This window comes from Osmerus eperlanus, chromosome 22 (genome assembly GCF_963692335.1).
Source record: "Osmerus eperlanus chromosome 22, fOsmEpe2.1, whole genome shotgun sequence".
Lineage (NCBI taxonomy): Eukaryota > Metazoa > Chordata > Actinopteri > Osmeriformes > Osmeridae > Osmerus > Osmerus eperlanus.
The window spans coordinates 65655-79814 of record NC_085039.1 but is presented as its reverse complement, the minus strand read 5'-3'; positions in this window follow the sequence as shown (position 1 = coordinate 79814).

Here is a 14160-nt window from a genome sequence, read left to right as displayed (position 1 = left end):
GAGTCCTCCTCAATTGGAGTTAGGACCCCCATACCCATGGACGCAGGCAATGGTGGGAAGTCTTCCGGATTCATCGGCCGGAAGGCTTGAGAAGAAGGATTTTCTCCTGGAGAGGTGAGTAATTCCCGCAATGTTTTCACTGATGTTGTTGTGAATTTGCGTTTGTATCTCAACCTTCCCCAGCCCACCGCCACTCGAAAAGCCTCCTCATCCATCCCAGGTAAGTCACCCAGTAAAAAGACCAACATATCATCATAATGACATTTTAAAATTTCCAAGTTCCCCTCTAACCATTTGTTGGTGTTCATTTTCACCTTACTGGTGGTCTCAAACGAGGGGGACGCAGGTTTAATAAAAGTTGTTAATTTATTAACCTGCCTCTGCATCCCTTTTGGACAGGATCCCTTGGAGATGGAGTCATCCAGGATCTCTGTGTGATGCAGAGCTTGGAGAAGTTTAAAATAAATTTTGGCCAGTGGGACATTCAGGCATTTGGGTCGGTTTATCCCGTTTCCTGTATCTGTTGGTCCCACTTCCATCCTCCTTATAAAAAGTAAAACCACTAAAATTGCTAAAAGTATTTCTAAAATGTCTCAATAAAATTGTTCAGACATCAATAAAATGCATCTATGGCCTATGGTATTTTCCTATTTAGTCCTTTTATTGCACATAGAAGATTATTGGCCTTTAGAAAAGCCTGTCTAAAAAGAGCCCTTACTGCAAGGGTTGTCTTTTTTTGCCCCAATGACACCTGTTCAGGGTGAAGATGGCCCCTTCCTTGGTCAGTCCCTGTAGAACTGCACACTGTGCTTTTGAACAAGAGGTTCCAAACCAGGAATAAGGTAAGTGCACCACACACCCACACACACACTCACCCCACACAAAGAGGGAACTGAGCCAACCAGGGTTCTCTCCCCTGCTCATAAAGTGCCAAGTACTGGGTGCAAAAATGTGCAACTGTTTGTTTAAAACCAAGGACCAAAAAAAGTTCAAAGATGGACTGGGTCCACTCTGAATAAAACCATAGGTTAAAATGCACTCTAAAAGTTTTTGCCCCCCATAAAAGAATAAAAGAGTAAAAGAATAAAAGAAGGAGCTCCTAACGTTTCACCTTCATAAGGCTTCCTCAGAGGAGAACTGAGTTGGATGAGGCAGACAGGAAGTTAAGTAGTGGAAGGGGGGCGGGGGCTTGGCCACTTCCTGTGGTTTCTAATTGGCCAATCTGCCATACCCCTCTCACACCCTCTTGTGTTCAATTAAGGCTTAATTAGGCCCAACACTTTCTTTGTAAAAGTTGCCAGTTACTTAATTCCTAACTAAAACCTCAAGAAAAAAATGAAGTAAAAGGGGAATTTAAAAATATTTTCAAAAAATAAGACACTGGACTAGGCTCTGGCTGGGTTAGGTTTGTGGAAAGGTCTCAGCCCAACGATGGGCTGGAGTTGCACTGGCACAAGTCCTGTGTTTTTATTCAATGTTTTTTTTGTCCCCAGAAAAGAAGGTGAAGAGGAGGATTATTATATTCCCATCCAGGTAGGTATCCTAGCAGGTAAGTATCCCAGGTAAGTCAACCACTAAATACCCTATACTTTAGATCTGTGTTGATCTTTTTTCTTTTTTTGTCCTACAGGAACCCTTCTGCCCCCTACTGGTCATCACAGGTAAGTATCACAGGTAAGTAAGTATGTGCATATATACACTCTTTTCTGATTCCTGGTATTGTTAATAACTTTTTTCTCTTTCCCCAGGAATCCCTCACCTCCCACTCGGAAGACAGCAGGGGGTATGCAACCTTTAGATGTTTATAATAATAAATCACTCATCCATAATTTTAGCATTCTCTCTGCGGTTTCAGTGGTCCAGAGAACTGGATCCTGTCCCGTTACCTGGAATTGGAGTTTATCCATCTCAGGTAACGTTTGAAAAGGAGATTTACTATCAACATAAAAGTTAAAATCGTCAAACAATTCTTGCTGGTCCTTAGCCAACCTGTCCGAGAAATGAATGAATGGCACGTAGACAACAGCTTTAGGAAATCGTTTTTGACAGGTTTTCCCAAGCTGCTGCAGTTGTTTCACGGTGGTCGTGGGTTTCTGTCTGTCGAGACAGTTAACCATCCCTACTGACAGGATGACATGCTCTGTGTTAGAGTTAGGTGTCAATTTCTCTAGTATCCGCCTTAAATGATGACAGTTCGCTCCTGGGAAACTGTCAACTTGGATAAGATCATCCTTAAAAGTAGGGATAGCCGAGAGATTACCGTCCCCCACCACCACTATGGGTTTCACTACGTCTAACTGCCAATCTTGTATTTTCCTCCAACAGGTCGGATGGATAACGGGCTCCTCTCGATGGAGGACCTTTGGCTGTGACTGGCTGAGGGCGTGACGGTAAGTAGGTTCCAGGGAAAGGGAAGGGAGGAGGGGGGAGGGTTGGGGTAAGGTATAGGAAAGGGAGGGTTGGGGTGAGGTATAGGAGAGGGAGGGTTGGGGTTAGGATGAGGGATCAGGGAGGGGTTAAGTCCCCTTTCCACCATGGGGTTTGGGGAAGGGGGAGGATTAGATTTGGGGAAGGGAGGGTTGGGGTTAGGGTTCAGGGTCAAGGTGGGGTTAGGACCCCTTATACCCACCATGGTGTCACTCAACCGCGTCAACAGCATTTTGGGTTAGGGTTAGGGTTAGGTTTGACGTCTGAAAATCCCCCGAGCCCAGTAGTTCAGTACTTCGACCCACTTAGGCTCAGGACTGAGGCACACGCTATGCCAATGCTGAGTCATCCACCACATCCGAACAGGGGCTAGGCCCCTCTAGGAACCCCGAGGGGAACCTAGGCCGGGTAACCCCTGAAGTGCTCGCCACTCGACACAAGGTGAGTGAGGAGCACCCAGAGGGACAGTAATATATAGACATACAGTAAGAAACAATGCATAATATATAAGTATAGGTCGAGCACATGGATGGCCGTCTCAGTATCCACTTGACATGTTCAGGTAGCAGGGTCAATGCGGGAGCATGCTCAGAGTCAGAAAGGTCCCTCAGTACGGATTCAAGAGTCCAGTAGCTAAGAAAATCAGAGTTTAGGGGGTCCTAATGTGTAAAAATCGAAGGTTTCTTATAGTTCCTCAATTAGCGGGGAGGGCCTTGTGTGACAGATGCAGAGTCCATAGACGGCAAAAACAATGAGAACTCCATACTCTTCTATTCTCCGAGTGTTGGTTAATGTTCATCCACTGGAAACTTATCAGAGTTCCGACCCAGAGGGGATCGTAGTGAACATCATCAGTGTTAAACAATTGTGAGTATTCCAAGTAATAGTTATAATAAATCCCAGGGTCCTTGATCCCCGGGGGTCAAGGTAAACGCCATTGGGATTATAATAAGGGTTTGGACAGTTGTTAATAGGCTGGATCTCATCCGGATCCTTAGTCTCACGAGGTTCAACCGGTCAACATCACAAGTGTTAGTTAACAAGTACTAGTAATAGAAGATATTATGCTCAGGGTCCCTGTCCTCCCAGGGGCAGAGTAAACACTATCATAATGATATTAATAATAGGGGTTATTATTCCAAGGGTCCCTGTCCCAATGGGGACAGAGTAAACACCACCATTATAGTATTGCTAATATGAACTATTATCTTAAGGGTCCCTGTCCTAGTAGGGACAGGGTAAACACCACCAGATTATACCAAAGTTATTGATTGTAGAAACTGAGTTATAATTCTAAACATTGTTATTATAGCAATGATCCTCAGAGTCCTGATCCCCAGGGGGTCAAGGTAAACTTCCTCAGATTACAATTAGGTTAGCAGTAATAGTGTACGGTTGAGGATATTGTTAAACGGGGGTGTGAGTGTTGTGATCAGTCCAGGGTCCAAGCATTGAAGTTATCCCTGTAACACTCGTTGTCCAATTTAAAATTAAGGTCCTGTACTCAGGTGCGGACGTTAAGGCCCTCCGGATATAGGGAGGAAAGCCTCCATATCCATTTCCTCTCACCGGCCTGCCTTTGTCTGCGCTTCCACTCTGGGTTGTGTTCCAGGCCGCTCATGTTAAGAGATTCGGCTCCGTGTCTCAGGAAGTGGGGGACCAGGTGTGTGTCAAGACGGCGGTGGTTGTTAATATTATAGAGGTGTTGGGTGAGGCGCTGTTGGAGGGAATTCCCAGTTTCGCCGACATAACGCAAGCCGCAGGCACTGCACGTGATCACATACACTGCGCTACAAGTCGAGGGTGGCAGGGAAGCTATTGGAAGCCTGGCCTTGAGCGCTCGACAGTGAACCGCAGTGAGGGGTGAAAAGTGTGTGTGCAACGGTTGCGGTATTCGGTTGAGTGGTCCGAGGCCACTACGGACTAGGAATTCACCAGTGCTGCGGTTTTTCCTGTAAGCCGAGATGAGGGTGGCCCCTTCCAATACGCCAGAGCCTCCCAGGTGTGTCAACAGATTTTGTTTAAACCTGCGGTTCAGGAGCCGGTTGCGGCGTCCGAACGTGGTGACCAGAGGGATAGTGAGTGTGTCGTCACGCTGTGTAACTTCCAGAAAGGTCCTAGAGACCTGACGTAGGAGACTGCGTGGATAACCCCTCTGGGCCAGGACCTGGTAAAGGGTGTGCTTAGCTGCCAGGAAGTCACTGTGCTGTGTGCAGATTCTGTGGAATCGTAGCAGCTGTGACTTGACTACCCCAGGAAATGTGTGTTTCGGGTGGTAGCTGTCTCTGTGCAATAGAGCGTGTGTGTCGGTCTCCTTAAAAAATACTTTAACGTCTAAACAGTGGGATGTAGGGAAGTCCACTCCTTTGAAGGTCGTGGTGTCTAGGAAATCCATGCTATTATCACTGAGTACATATTTGACCTTAATAGAGTTGTGGTGAGAGTTGAGGATGTTGACAAACACAGTGAAGGCCTCCCTGGAGTGTGGCCACACTCCCCAGATATCATCCAAGTATCTGAGGTAGTGTGTGGGTTTGAGAGGGCACTTTGGAAGAACCGTTGCCTCCCACATAGCCATATAGATGTCCGCATGTGCGGGGGCAAATTTCTTCCCCATAGCCACGCCTTTGAGTTGGAGGTAGTGTTTACCGTTGAACTCAAAGTCGTTTTTAGTGAGTGCGAGTTCAAGTAGCTGCATAATATACCTGTCCGGGCGGCCCTCAGCCGGGTTCAGTGTAAGCATTTGTTGAACCGCTCTAAGCCCCTCAGGTGCCTCTATGTTAGTGTACAGGCTGTCTACATCCATAGAGAAAAGCAGGTCATTCTCATTGAGTCTCGCGGCCCTAACCTTGGCTATAAAGTCATACGTGTCCTTGACATAGCTAGGGTGTTGATTGGACAGCGGGTTGAGGAACGAGTCAATATACTCTGCTATGCCATAGGTCTCACTGCCGCAGTCAGATACAATCGGTCTCCCAGCTGGGGTCAGGTAGGGGAGGGGCCAGGAAGCTGGATCCTTGTGGATTTTAGGTAGGAGGTAGAACTTTCTAGGCTTGGGCTCTCCCTCCCCCATTAAGTATAACCTTTGTCTGGGTGCGAGATAGCCCAGTCTCACCAGGCACATGAGGATCCGATCGATCTCGCGGGCCGTGGTGGTGAACAAAGGTTCGTCTAATCTGCGGTAGTATTCTGGCATATTGAGTTGTCTCTCTGCTTCTTGTACGTAGTGTGTTCGGTCCATGATGACCACTGCGGAGCCCTTATCGGCTGGCTTGAGGACCAGGTGCGGGTCCGTCCGCAGCTGTCTCAAAGCCACCACTTCCTCACTAGTGAGGTTCAGGGCTTCCGCGTCCAGGTTTGGGAGGGAGTCTACCGAGTGTAGGTCTGCCATCACCAAAGCAGGTATCACGGGAGGTAACTGGCTGTCCTTGGGAGTCCAACGTGACTTGGGGAAGAAACGTGGACGCTCTGTTATATTAACAGGTTCTCTTTCTTCAAAATAGGTGGCCAGTTTAACTCTGCGGTGATAATTGGCTATCTCGAGACACAAACGATTTCTACCGCCCGCGGCAATATTGAGAGTAGGAACAAAAGATAGGCCTCTAACTAAGAGGCTGCGCTGCGCTAACGTGGGTCTAAAGTAAGAAGAAAGGTTGATCAGGCCCTTCCTCACCCCCTGGGCTTGGTCAGAGGGTCCATTCAGTTTAAATAGTTTAGCCAGTGCGCGCGCATGGCCGTAGCCGTGGGAGTCGTCCAGTGAATTTTGTCTCTGCCGGTACTGAAGGACGCGGCAGGCAGCAGTGGAATGATGGGCACATGTGCGGCCAGGTAACGGTTGAGGCTAGAGATTGTTTCTTTTTCGAGCGCCGGCAGGTCCGGAGAGGTGTTGATTAGCGGGATAGAGATAGAGGCGTGCGGAAAAGCTGCAGTGGCCTTGGTGAACATTGTCATGGCCTGTTTGGTAGAGGTGTCGATGCCCATGTTCCGATTGTTAAGTCCAAAAGCCAGGATGACCCGTTTTACGTGCAGTGCAGGGACAGAGATTTTGGCGAGGATGTTGATCGCATGGTAGAGCCTGGCCCCTGGGTAACAGTCAACCTGAACTGTGTCGATGTTAACGGCAGGGAGACGATGGAGATTAGAGTCACCCATTATTATGGTCTGTCTACCAGGGACCAGGCTCCAACCGCCCTTGTTCCCGTTGTGATCGTGTCTGGTGTGCAGTGAGAGCTGTGGCGCGGCGGTAGTTGTGTCGGCTGTTTGTCTCTGGGCCTCCAGATGGGAGGGACCGGGTGCGGGCGTCAGGGCCGCAGCCGCGTTGGTGGTGTGGACCGAGAGAGAGTTCAGTGGGGTGCGTCTCCGGGCTCCCAGAGGGGAGGGACCGGGTGCGGGCGCTAAGGCGGCCACCGCTGTAGTGGTCGGAATGACATGCGAAACGGACGAGAGAGGAGGATCAAAGAGGTCCGAGGAGTGGGGAAGTTCCGCCAGCAGAGCCTTCCGTAGAGCCACCTCCTCGGCCTCGTCCTCAGAGGAGTGGAGTAGTGACCACGTTGGTGACGAAAGAGGCGCGAGAGGAGAGAGAGGTCTGGAGAGAGTTATAGAGAGAGGTGGGCGTGGCGAGGGCCCAGAGACCTTGGGGTCGCCCGTGTCCAGAGCTATAGCTAGATCCGTGAGTGAGGGTTCGTTGTCCCCGACGAGAGGTGCTCTCAGTAGCGTACGTAGGGCCACAGGAGATGCCATCCGCGGGGAGAACGTAGCTAACTCTGCTGTGTCAAGTTGGCTCCATTCTAGATCCGCAGCTTCGGAGGTGTCCATCGGGACAGGGGCCGAAGCCAGTGTAGTGAGACTGAGGGTTCTGGCCGCAGCCCCGATGTGATCAGGATCGGGGAGGGCCAGAGGCTCCTCAGTCTCCGCACCCAAGTTCGCCCGTGTGACCGTGGCTGAAGGTTCCACACGGGGTCGGTGCGGCGTGGCGAACAGCGCGCGCGGAACCATGGAGGGCGTCAACATGGGTCTGGCGGGTTTGGCCGCAGAAACCGGAGGAGCCCAGGGTGCGTTAGTAGTGGAAGAAGAGGAAGAAGAGAAGACGTTACATGGTAGAGAAGACCTGGCTTGATGAATCGTCGCTTGAGAGATAGAGTTTCCCAGATCGCGAGTGGCCCATCTAACCCCTAGTTCCCATGCATCCAGCCAACTCCGGAAAGTGGTATAGCGTACCCTGAGAGTACGTGTGAGATCCCCTGAGACTTTGTCGTAATGTTCTTCAAGGGATTGGTATGACTCCCTAATAAAGTTCTCCGAGATCTGTTGGAGTTGGCTCCAGTTATCATGTGTCGGGGACGACGGTCGGAACATTGTGGCCAGTTCGTTTATTTTATTCTGGAGCCCCGGTGGCTGTATGCCGTCCCTAACGTAGGCCCTGACTTCCCCGTGGTGGTGTGCGGTCTTGATTAATTTACAGATGGTTTTCCCTACTTCAGTTGTGGGCCTGCCGTAAACCTGGCGTGACTGTTGCGCATTAACGGAGTATCTGTCGGCTGACATTTGCCGTAGGCCCGGTGGAGTATCCGGAACGGCCACATTGGTGGCTGCCTGTACGGGCGTAGTCGGGGTGATCTGAGGGAAGCTGGTTTTAGCGTCCCCGACTCGTGCCCGTGCGAGGGTGTTGACCGCGAGAGCGTGTGCACGGGCTAGACGTCTTCTGATGCGGCGTTCCGCCGGTGAGTGGGGTTGGCCACCGCGCTTACGCCGCTTGGGGGTCACAGCGGGGCCACTGGAGGCCCAGTCCAGTGGCCCAGGCTGTGCCGCGTTTCGTCGAGGTCGGGGCTGATGAGTCGGAGCAGTTGTGTGTGCCCCGCGTGTTGCCCTGGGGGCACGTCGGGGCACCGGATGCGCCGGAGGGGCCGTAGCGGGGGTCCCGCGTGTTACCCTGGGGGCACGTCGGGCCATAGGGTGTGCTGCGGGGGCCGCAGTGGGGGTCCCTCGTGTTGCCCTGGGGGCACGTAGGGACCCAAACTGGTGTATGGTACGGGACCCGCGTGTTGCCCTGGGGGCACGTCGGAATCCAGGTGAGAGACGGAAGGCCGGAGCCTCGCGCGTTGCCCCGGGGGCCCGTCGGTGTGGAGAGAGGTCGATGCGGCGTGCTCTACCTAGCGAAGGGGCATATTGGTGGTCAGCTAAGTACGGGTTGTAATCGTACGAGAAACCAGGTTCAGGGCCTGGAGCGTGAGGTGGGTCAGAAGGACCCCTAAAGTACGCCCCCCTTCTAGTGGTGCCACTGTCTTGCCAGGGCAGTGGATCCCTGTATGGCCCAGGGGGATCCCGGAGACGGGGGCGTCCCCAGACCGTGCTGCGGTCATACTCCCAGGAGGAGGGGGGAGCGGAGGGGTGGGAGACAGCCCCCCAGTAGGAGTTCGGGTTACAGTAGGGGTCGTGTGCCTGGCGAGGATCCCTCTCATAGTGGCGGTCAATTCCAGACATACTATCAAACGAGAGAGAGTAAAACAGAGGGGGCAACTGTATGAGTGGGCGTCTTAGAGGATACTAATCATTATTATAAGGAACGGCGCAAACTGATGCGAATCCCGAGGCGAGAGGATTCGGTCTAAATTAGTAGGTAAAGGCTAAAGAACGTGGGAGGAGAGATTGAGATGCATCTAGTGGGTGGAGGTGTATGGGTGCATTGTGGGTGAGTGCGTGTCCTACCTTAACCGGGCAGCTAATTTAATCTGAAAAGGGTTAGGGTTAGGGTTTAGGGTTAGGGTTTAGGGTTAGGGTTAGGTTTGGGTTAGGGTAGGGTTAAAAGAAAAACTGGACGGTCTTAAGGAGCACGGGCCTATCATTCCTGTGTTATAAAAAATAAAAAATAAAAGAAAATAAAAAATAAAAATTGTATATACCAAAAGAAAGGAAGGAAGGCAGAAATACAAAAACAAGTGTTGTGAAATAATGTGCGTGTTTTCTTTTACAGGTGCTGTGTGGTGGTGACTGAGTAGATTGTGCTGAGGACGGAGGACCAAGGTAGGTGTTGTTGAATTTGTTCTTTAGTGTGTAGATCTATGTGCCAGTATGTAAGTGTGTGCGTGTGTATGGATACATAGCCAGGTAAGTTATGTGTGTGTGTATTATACTGTTTTAGGTGGTGTATGTATGAGTGTGTACATGTATATGTTCCAAAGTGTTGTGAAGTAATGTGTTTGTTCTTTTGCAGGTGCTGTGTGGCGATGGATGAGTGGATAGTGCTGATCAAGGTGAGTGTTATTGAAGGTGTAAGTTATTCGGTGAGTGAAGCAGGTCTTGTATGAGATGGAGAGTGTTATGTTTTTTCATTCAATCCCAGGGGTGTAATTGTGTTTAACTGTGTGATCCATTTTCTTTCGGCGTGTTTCCGCTGTCCACTGGACCACCCAGACCCCGACTCCACACCAGATATGATGAGGTGAGTGACGGGGTGCTCCTGGAAGTGTGTGACAAGTGTGGTTTGTAGGTGTGCCCGTGAGATGTTGTATAGGTGTTGTTTGAGCCTAGTGTCTATTGATGAACCGGTTTCTCCTATGTAGTGTTTGTGACAGAGGGTGCAGGTGATGATGTATACTGCATTGGAGGTTTGTAAGGTGAGGTTGTCCGGGACTGGAGCTGATGTGTGACTGTGAGGGTTTGTAATAAATTTTCTGTATTTGTAATGAAGTGTATGAGGTTTGGCCACTGGAGAGGGCATGGTGCTGAATTTGGTGTGTATGAGTATGTCCTTTAAGCTTTTATTTTTCCTGTATGCTGAAATGATCTTGTAGGGTTTGAGTGCGGGGTATGTGCGTTGGGCCGTGGTGAAGTTGTGTTTGAATGCATGTTGTAGGGGTCGAGTTTTATGTGAAAATGTGGTGACTAGGGGAATGATTATCAACGGGTCTGTGACGGTGTCTGAGGTGAACGGTGTGCCGGTGTTGGTTGTGGGTGGTGGGGCCGGGGGGGTGAAAGCAGAATCCTGAGTGTTGTTAAAATCAGGATCGGGAAGGATGGTGGGGTTAAAGGGCGGGTAAACAACCAGTGGGGAATTAGGAAGGGTATTAGAGGTAGGGTGGGGACGGGAAAGCAGGGTGGAATTAAAGGGCGGGTTGGGAAGGGTGGTGGGATTAAAGGGTGGGTCAACACCCAGTGGGGAACTAGGAAGGGGATTAAAGGTAGGGTGGGAATAGGAAGGCAGGGCGGGGTTAGAGGGCGGGTTGAAGGGACCTTTAAAGGGAGGGTTGGGTTTGGGCCTAGGGTTAAAGGGGGGGGTGGGGTTACAAGGAAGGGGATTAAAGGTAGGGTGGGAATGGGAAGGCAGGGTGGGGTTAAAGGGCGGGTTGAAGGGACTTTTAAAGGGAGGGTTGGGTTTGGGCCTAGGGTTAAAGGTAGGGGTGGGGTTACAGGGAGGGTTGGGGTTGGGTATAGGGTCGAAGGGACTTTTAAAGGGAGGGTTGGGTTTGGGCCTAGGGTTAAAGGGAGGGGTGGGGTTACAGGGAGGGTTGGGGTTGGGTATGGGGTCGGAGGGATTTTTAAAGGGAGGGTTGGGTTTAGGCCTAGGGTTAAAGGGAGGGGTGGGGTTACAGGGAGGGTTGGGGTTGGGTATGGGGTTAGGGTTTAGGGTTAGGGGTTAGGGTTAGGTTTCAGAAGGGTCTCAACCCATTGCTGGGTGGGAGTTTGCGCTGGCACAAGTACAGTATGTTTAATTGCTCTGTTTTATTATTCCCTTAGAAAAGGAAAAAAGAAGAAATTAGTGATCTATTAATATGTATGAAGAATTGAAGGTATTTATTAGGTCAGTTTCTTAAGGTAGGTTCTGCACCATCCACTCTCAGGTAAGTACTATTGGTTCTTCTAGGTGTTAAATGTATGATTTTTGTAAACAATATTTTAACTGTTTTTCTTCCCCCTAGGAATCCATCCTCTCACCGAGAAATGTGATTGGCCGCTTGTCATCAATTCGCTCTACACGGTAAGTATTTTTAAGTATTTGTTACAGTAAAAAATAATAAGTGCAACTGTAATTTGGAGTAGGGATTCAACCATATTGCAGGGCCACCCAGCCAATAAACACAAATGTAATAAATAATAATTCATGGTATCATATTACAACAACAAATATATATATATTTTAATATATATATAGGAAAAACTGACAATATGGGAATCCCAATGATCCGTATACGCTACCGATACTCTCCAAGCGGAGTCGAACTGTATCCTCCCACCTTTACTTACTGTATATCAAAAGAGAGACATGCAATACATTTTAATATTTTTCATTCAGACCCAACGGGTCGATGGTTTTCAATAAACGTATCCATGTTCTTTCTGCTTTTTGTCTTGCGGTTCTGGACCAATCCTTTTGGCTTTCTAGTCCTTCAATTCTCATATTTAAAACCCCATGTACTATAAAATGTCTGTATAAAACCGTATCCTTATATGGCAGGCCGTTTTAACATTTATTTCTATAAACGTACTAGTCACTATTTTAAAGTTACTAGTACTTATTCTTTAGTTACTAGTAACTAATCCAATAGTTACTAGTATCTATTCCCGTTTTACTAGTAACTTTCATTAGATACTAGTAACTATTCTTTAGTTACTAGTAACTAATCCAATAGTTACTAGTATCTATTCCCGTTTTACTAGTAAGTTTTCATTAGATACTAGTACCTATTCTTTAGTTACTAGTAACTAATCCAATAGTTACTAGTATCTATTCCCGTTTTACTAGTAACAAATTGGACAATTTTACAATGGTATCCTATGGGGCTCTGCTTTACAGATATCTACTATTTGTGTCCAACTAGTATCTATTCAAATAGTTACTAGTATCTATTCCAGTTTTACTAGTAACTATTCATTAGATACTAGTAACTATTCTTTAGTTACTAGTAACTAATCCAATAGTTACTAGTATCTATTCCCGTTTTACTAGTAACTATTCATTAGATACTAGTAACTATTCTTTAGTTACTAGTAACTAATCCAATAGTTACTAGTATCTATTCCCGTTTTACTAGTAACATTTTAAATTGTACTATCAAGTAGTCATTTTTACTCGTCATAAGCAATGACGAGTAAAAACGCATTTGTTACTAGTAAGAATAATAATGTTACTAGTAAGAATTTTAATAGTTACTAGTAACTAAAGAATAGTTACTAGTATCTAATGAAAGTTACTAGTAAAACGGGAATAGGTACTAGTAACTATTGGATTAGTTACTAGTAACTAAAGAATAGTTACTAGTATCTAATGAAAGTTACTAGTAAAACGGGAATAGATACTAGTAACTATTGGATTAGTTACTAGTAACTAAAGAATAGTTACTAGTAAAACGGGAATAGATACTAGTAACTATTCTTTAGTTACTAGTAACTATTCCAACAAGAGATATCCCGAAACCAATAAGTACTAGTAACTATTGCCAACAAGATATCTAGTTAACATGCAAATTAGCTTTAGAAGATATCTAGTTAACATGCAAATTAGCTTTAGAAGATATCTAGTTAACATGCAAATCGGCTTTAGAAGATATCTAGTTAACATGCAAACTAGCTGCCGAAGACCACACCTCACAGAAGACAGCACCACAGTGGACATATCGACACGAATTTATTACAGAAATGGCACACACGTGTTATTGAACAAATTCCAACAAGGCAACATACGCCACGCACAATTGATTGCCTATTGATTCATTACTGGTGAATTTAAGAAGACTCGAAGGCATTTTATCGATGGAGACATTGGAAGAACGTGTTGTCTTTCAGAACTTGAGCGCTCATCACCACACGCACTCGATGTCTGCACAGCGAAGACGCCTTCTCAGACCCTCGTATGCCATCAGGTAACTTTTGGATTTCGCTTTTAGAATAACATTACTCATACAATGGTAACATGGTTGGCCAAATATACGTTGTATTAGAGATACCCGTAGGTTATATTATTTAAACTAGCTTGCTAGCTGGCGAGCGCTTATGTTATCTACCTAGAATACCAGGACTTAGCGTTAGCTTATACTTATCAAAATGTCTAGCCACTGGGTGACCAAAGGCAGGCAAGGGGAACTCGTATTAATGTTAAATAACCTCATAAAGTGACATTTGAATGCCTTAAGACCTTAACAAAACAATCACCATGGCAATGACTACACAATGGAACTTGCATTTAGCTTAGCTTAGTTCTAACAATAAGGGCCAATAAATGGTTATGGTGTTGCATGACAAGTTATTGGCTATCCAATCAGAATGTACAAAATGTGTGTCATTCAACAGTTTGTGATGGTGCCCTTACCTGTGTTGCAGCTGGCTAGGGCACACTCTCTCACACTTGTGTCCTGGCGCTCCCCACTGTCCTATCTGAGGCAAAGGCTACTATTTGACTGTAGTTCCAAATTTGTGTCCTGTTTTTCATTACTGCAGGTACATGGATGACCTCCGCAAAGCAGGACGACCTGCCACCTCTGCTGCTCACCAGGCTGCTGCGCTGCTATTTGAAAATGGCGTGGGCACAGATTTGGACGTAGAAGCTGGGCAGTGCTCTGTCCGTCACAGTCAACCAACACAGCATACAAAGTAAACTTGGGTTACACTTCACGTGTGAGGAGTGAAGTGTGGAGAGGGTGGCGGGACTTCCGCTTCTTGGGGGTCCACATACAGGACAGCCCATCCTGGAGTGTGAACCCCTCTGAGCTGCTGAAAAAGTCCCAGCAGAGACTGTACTTC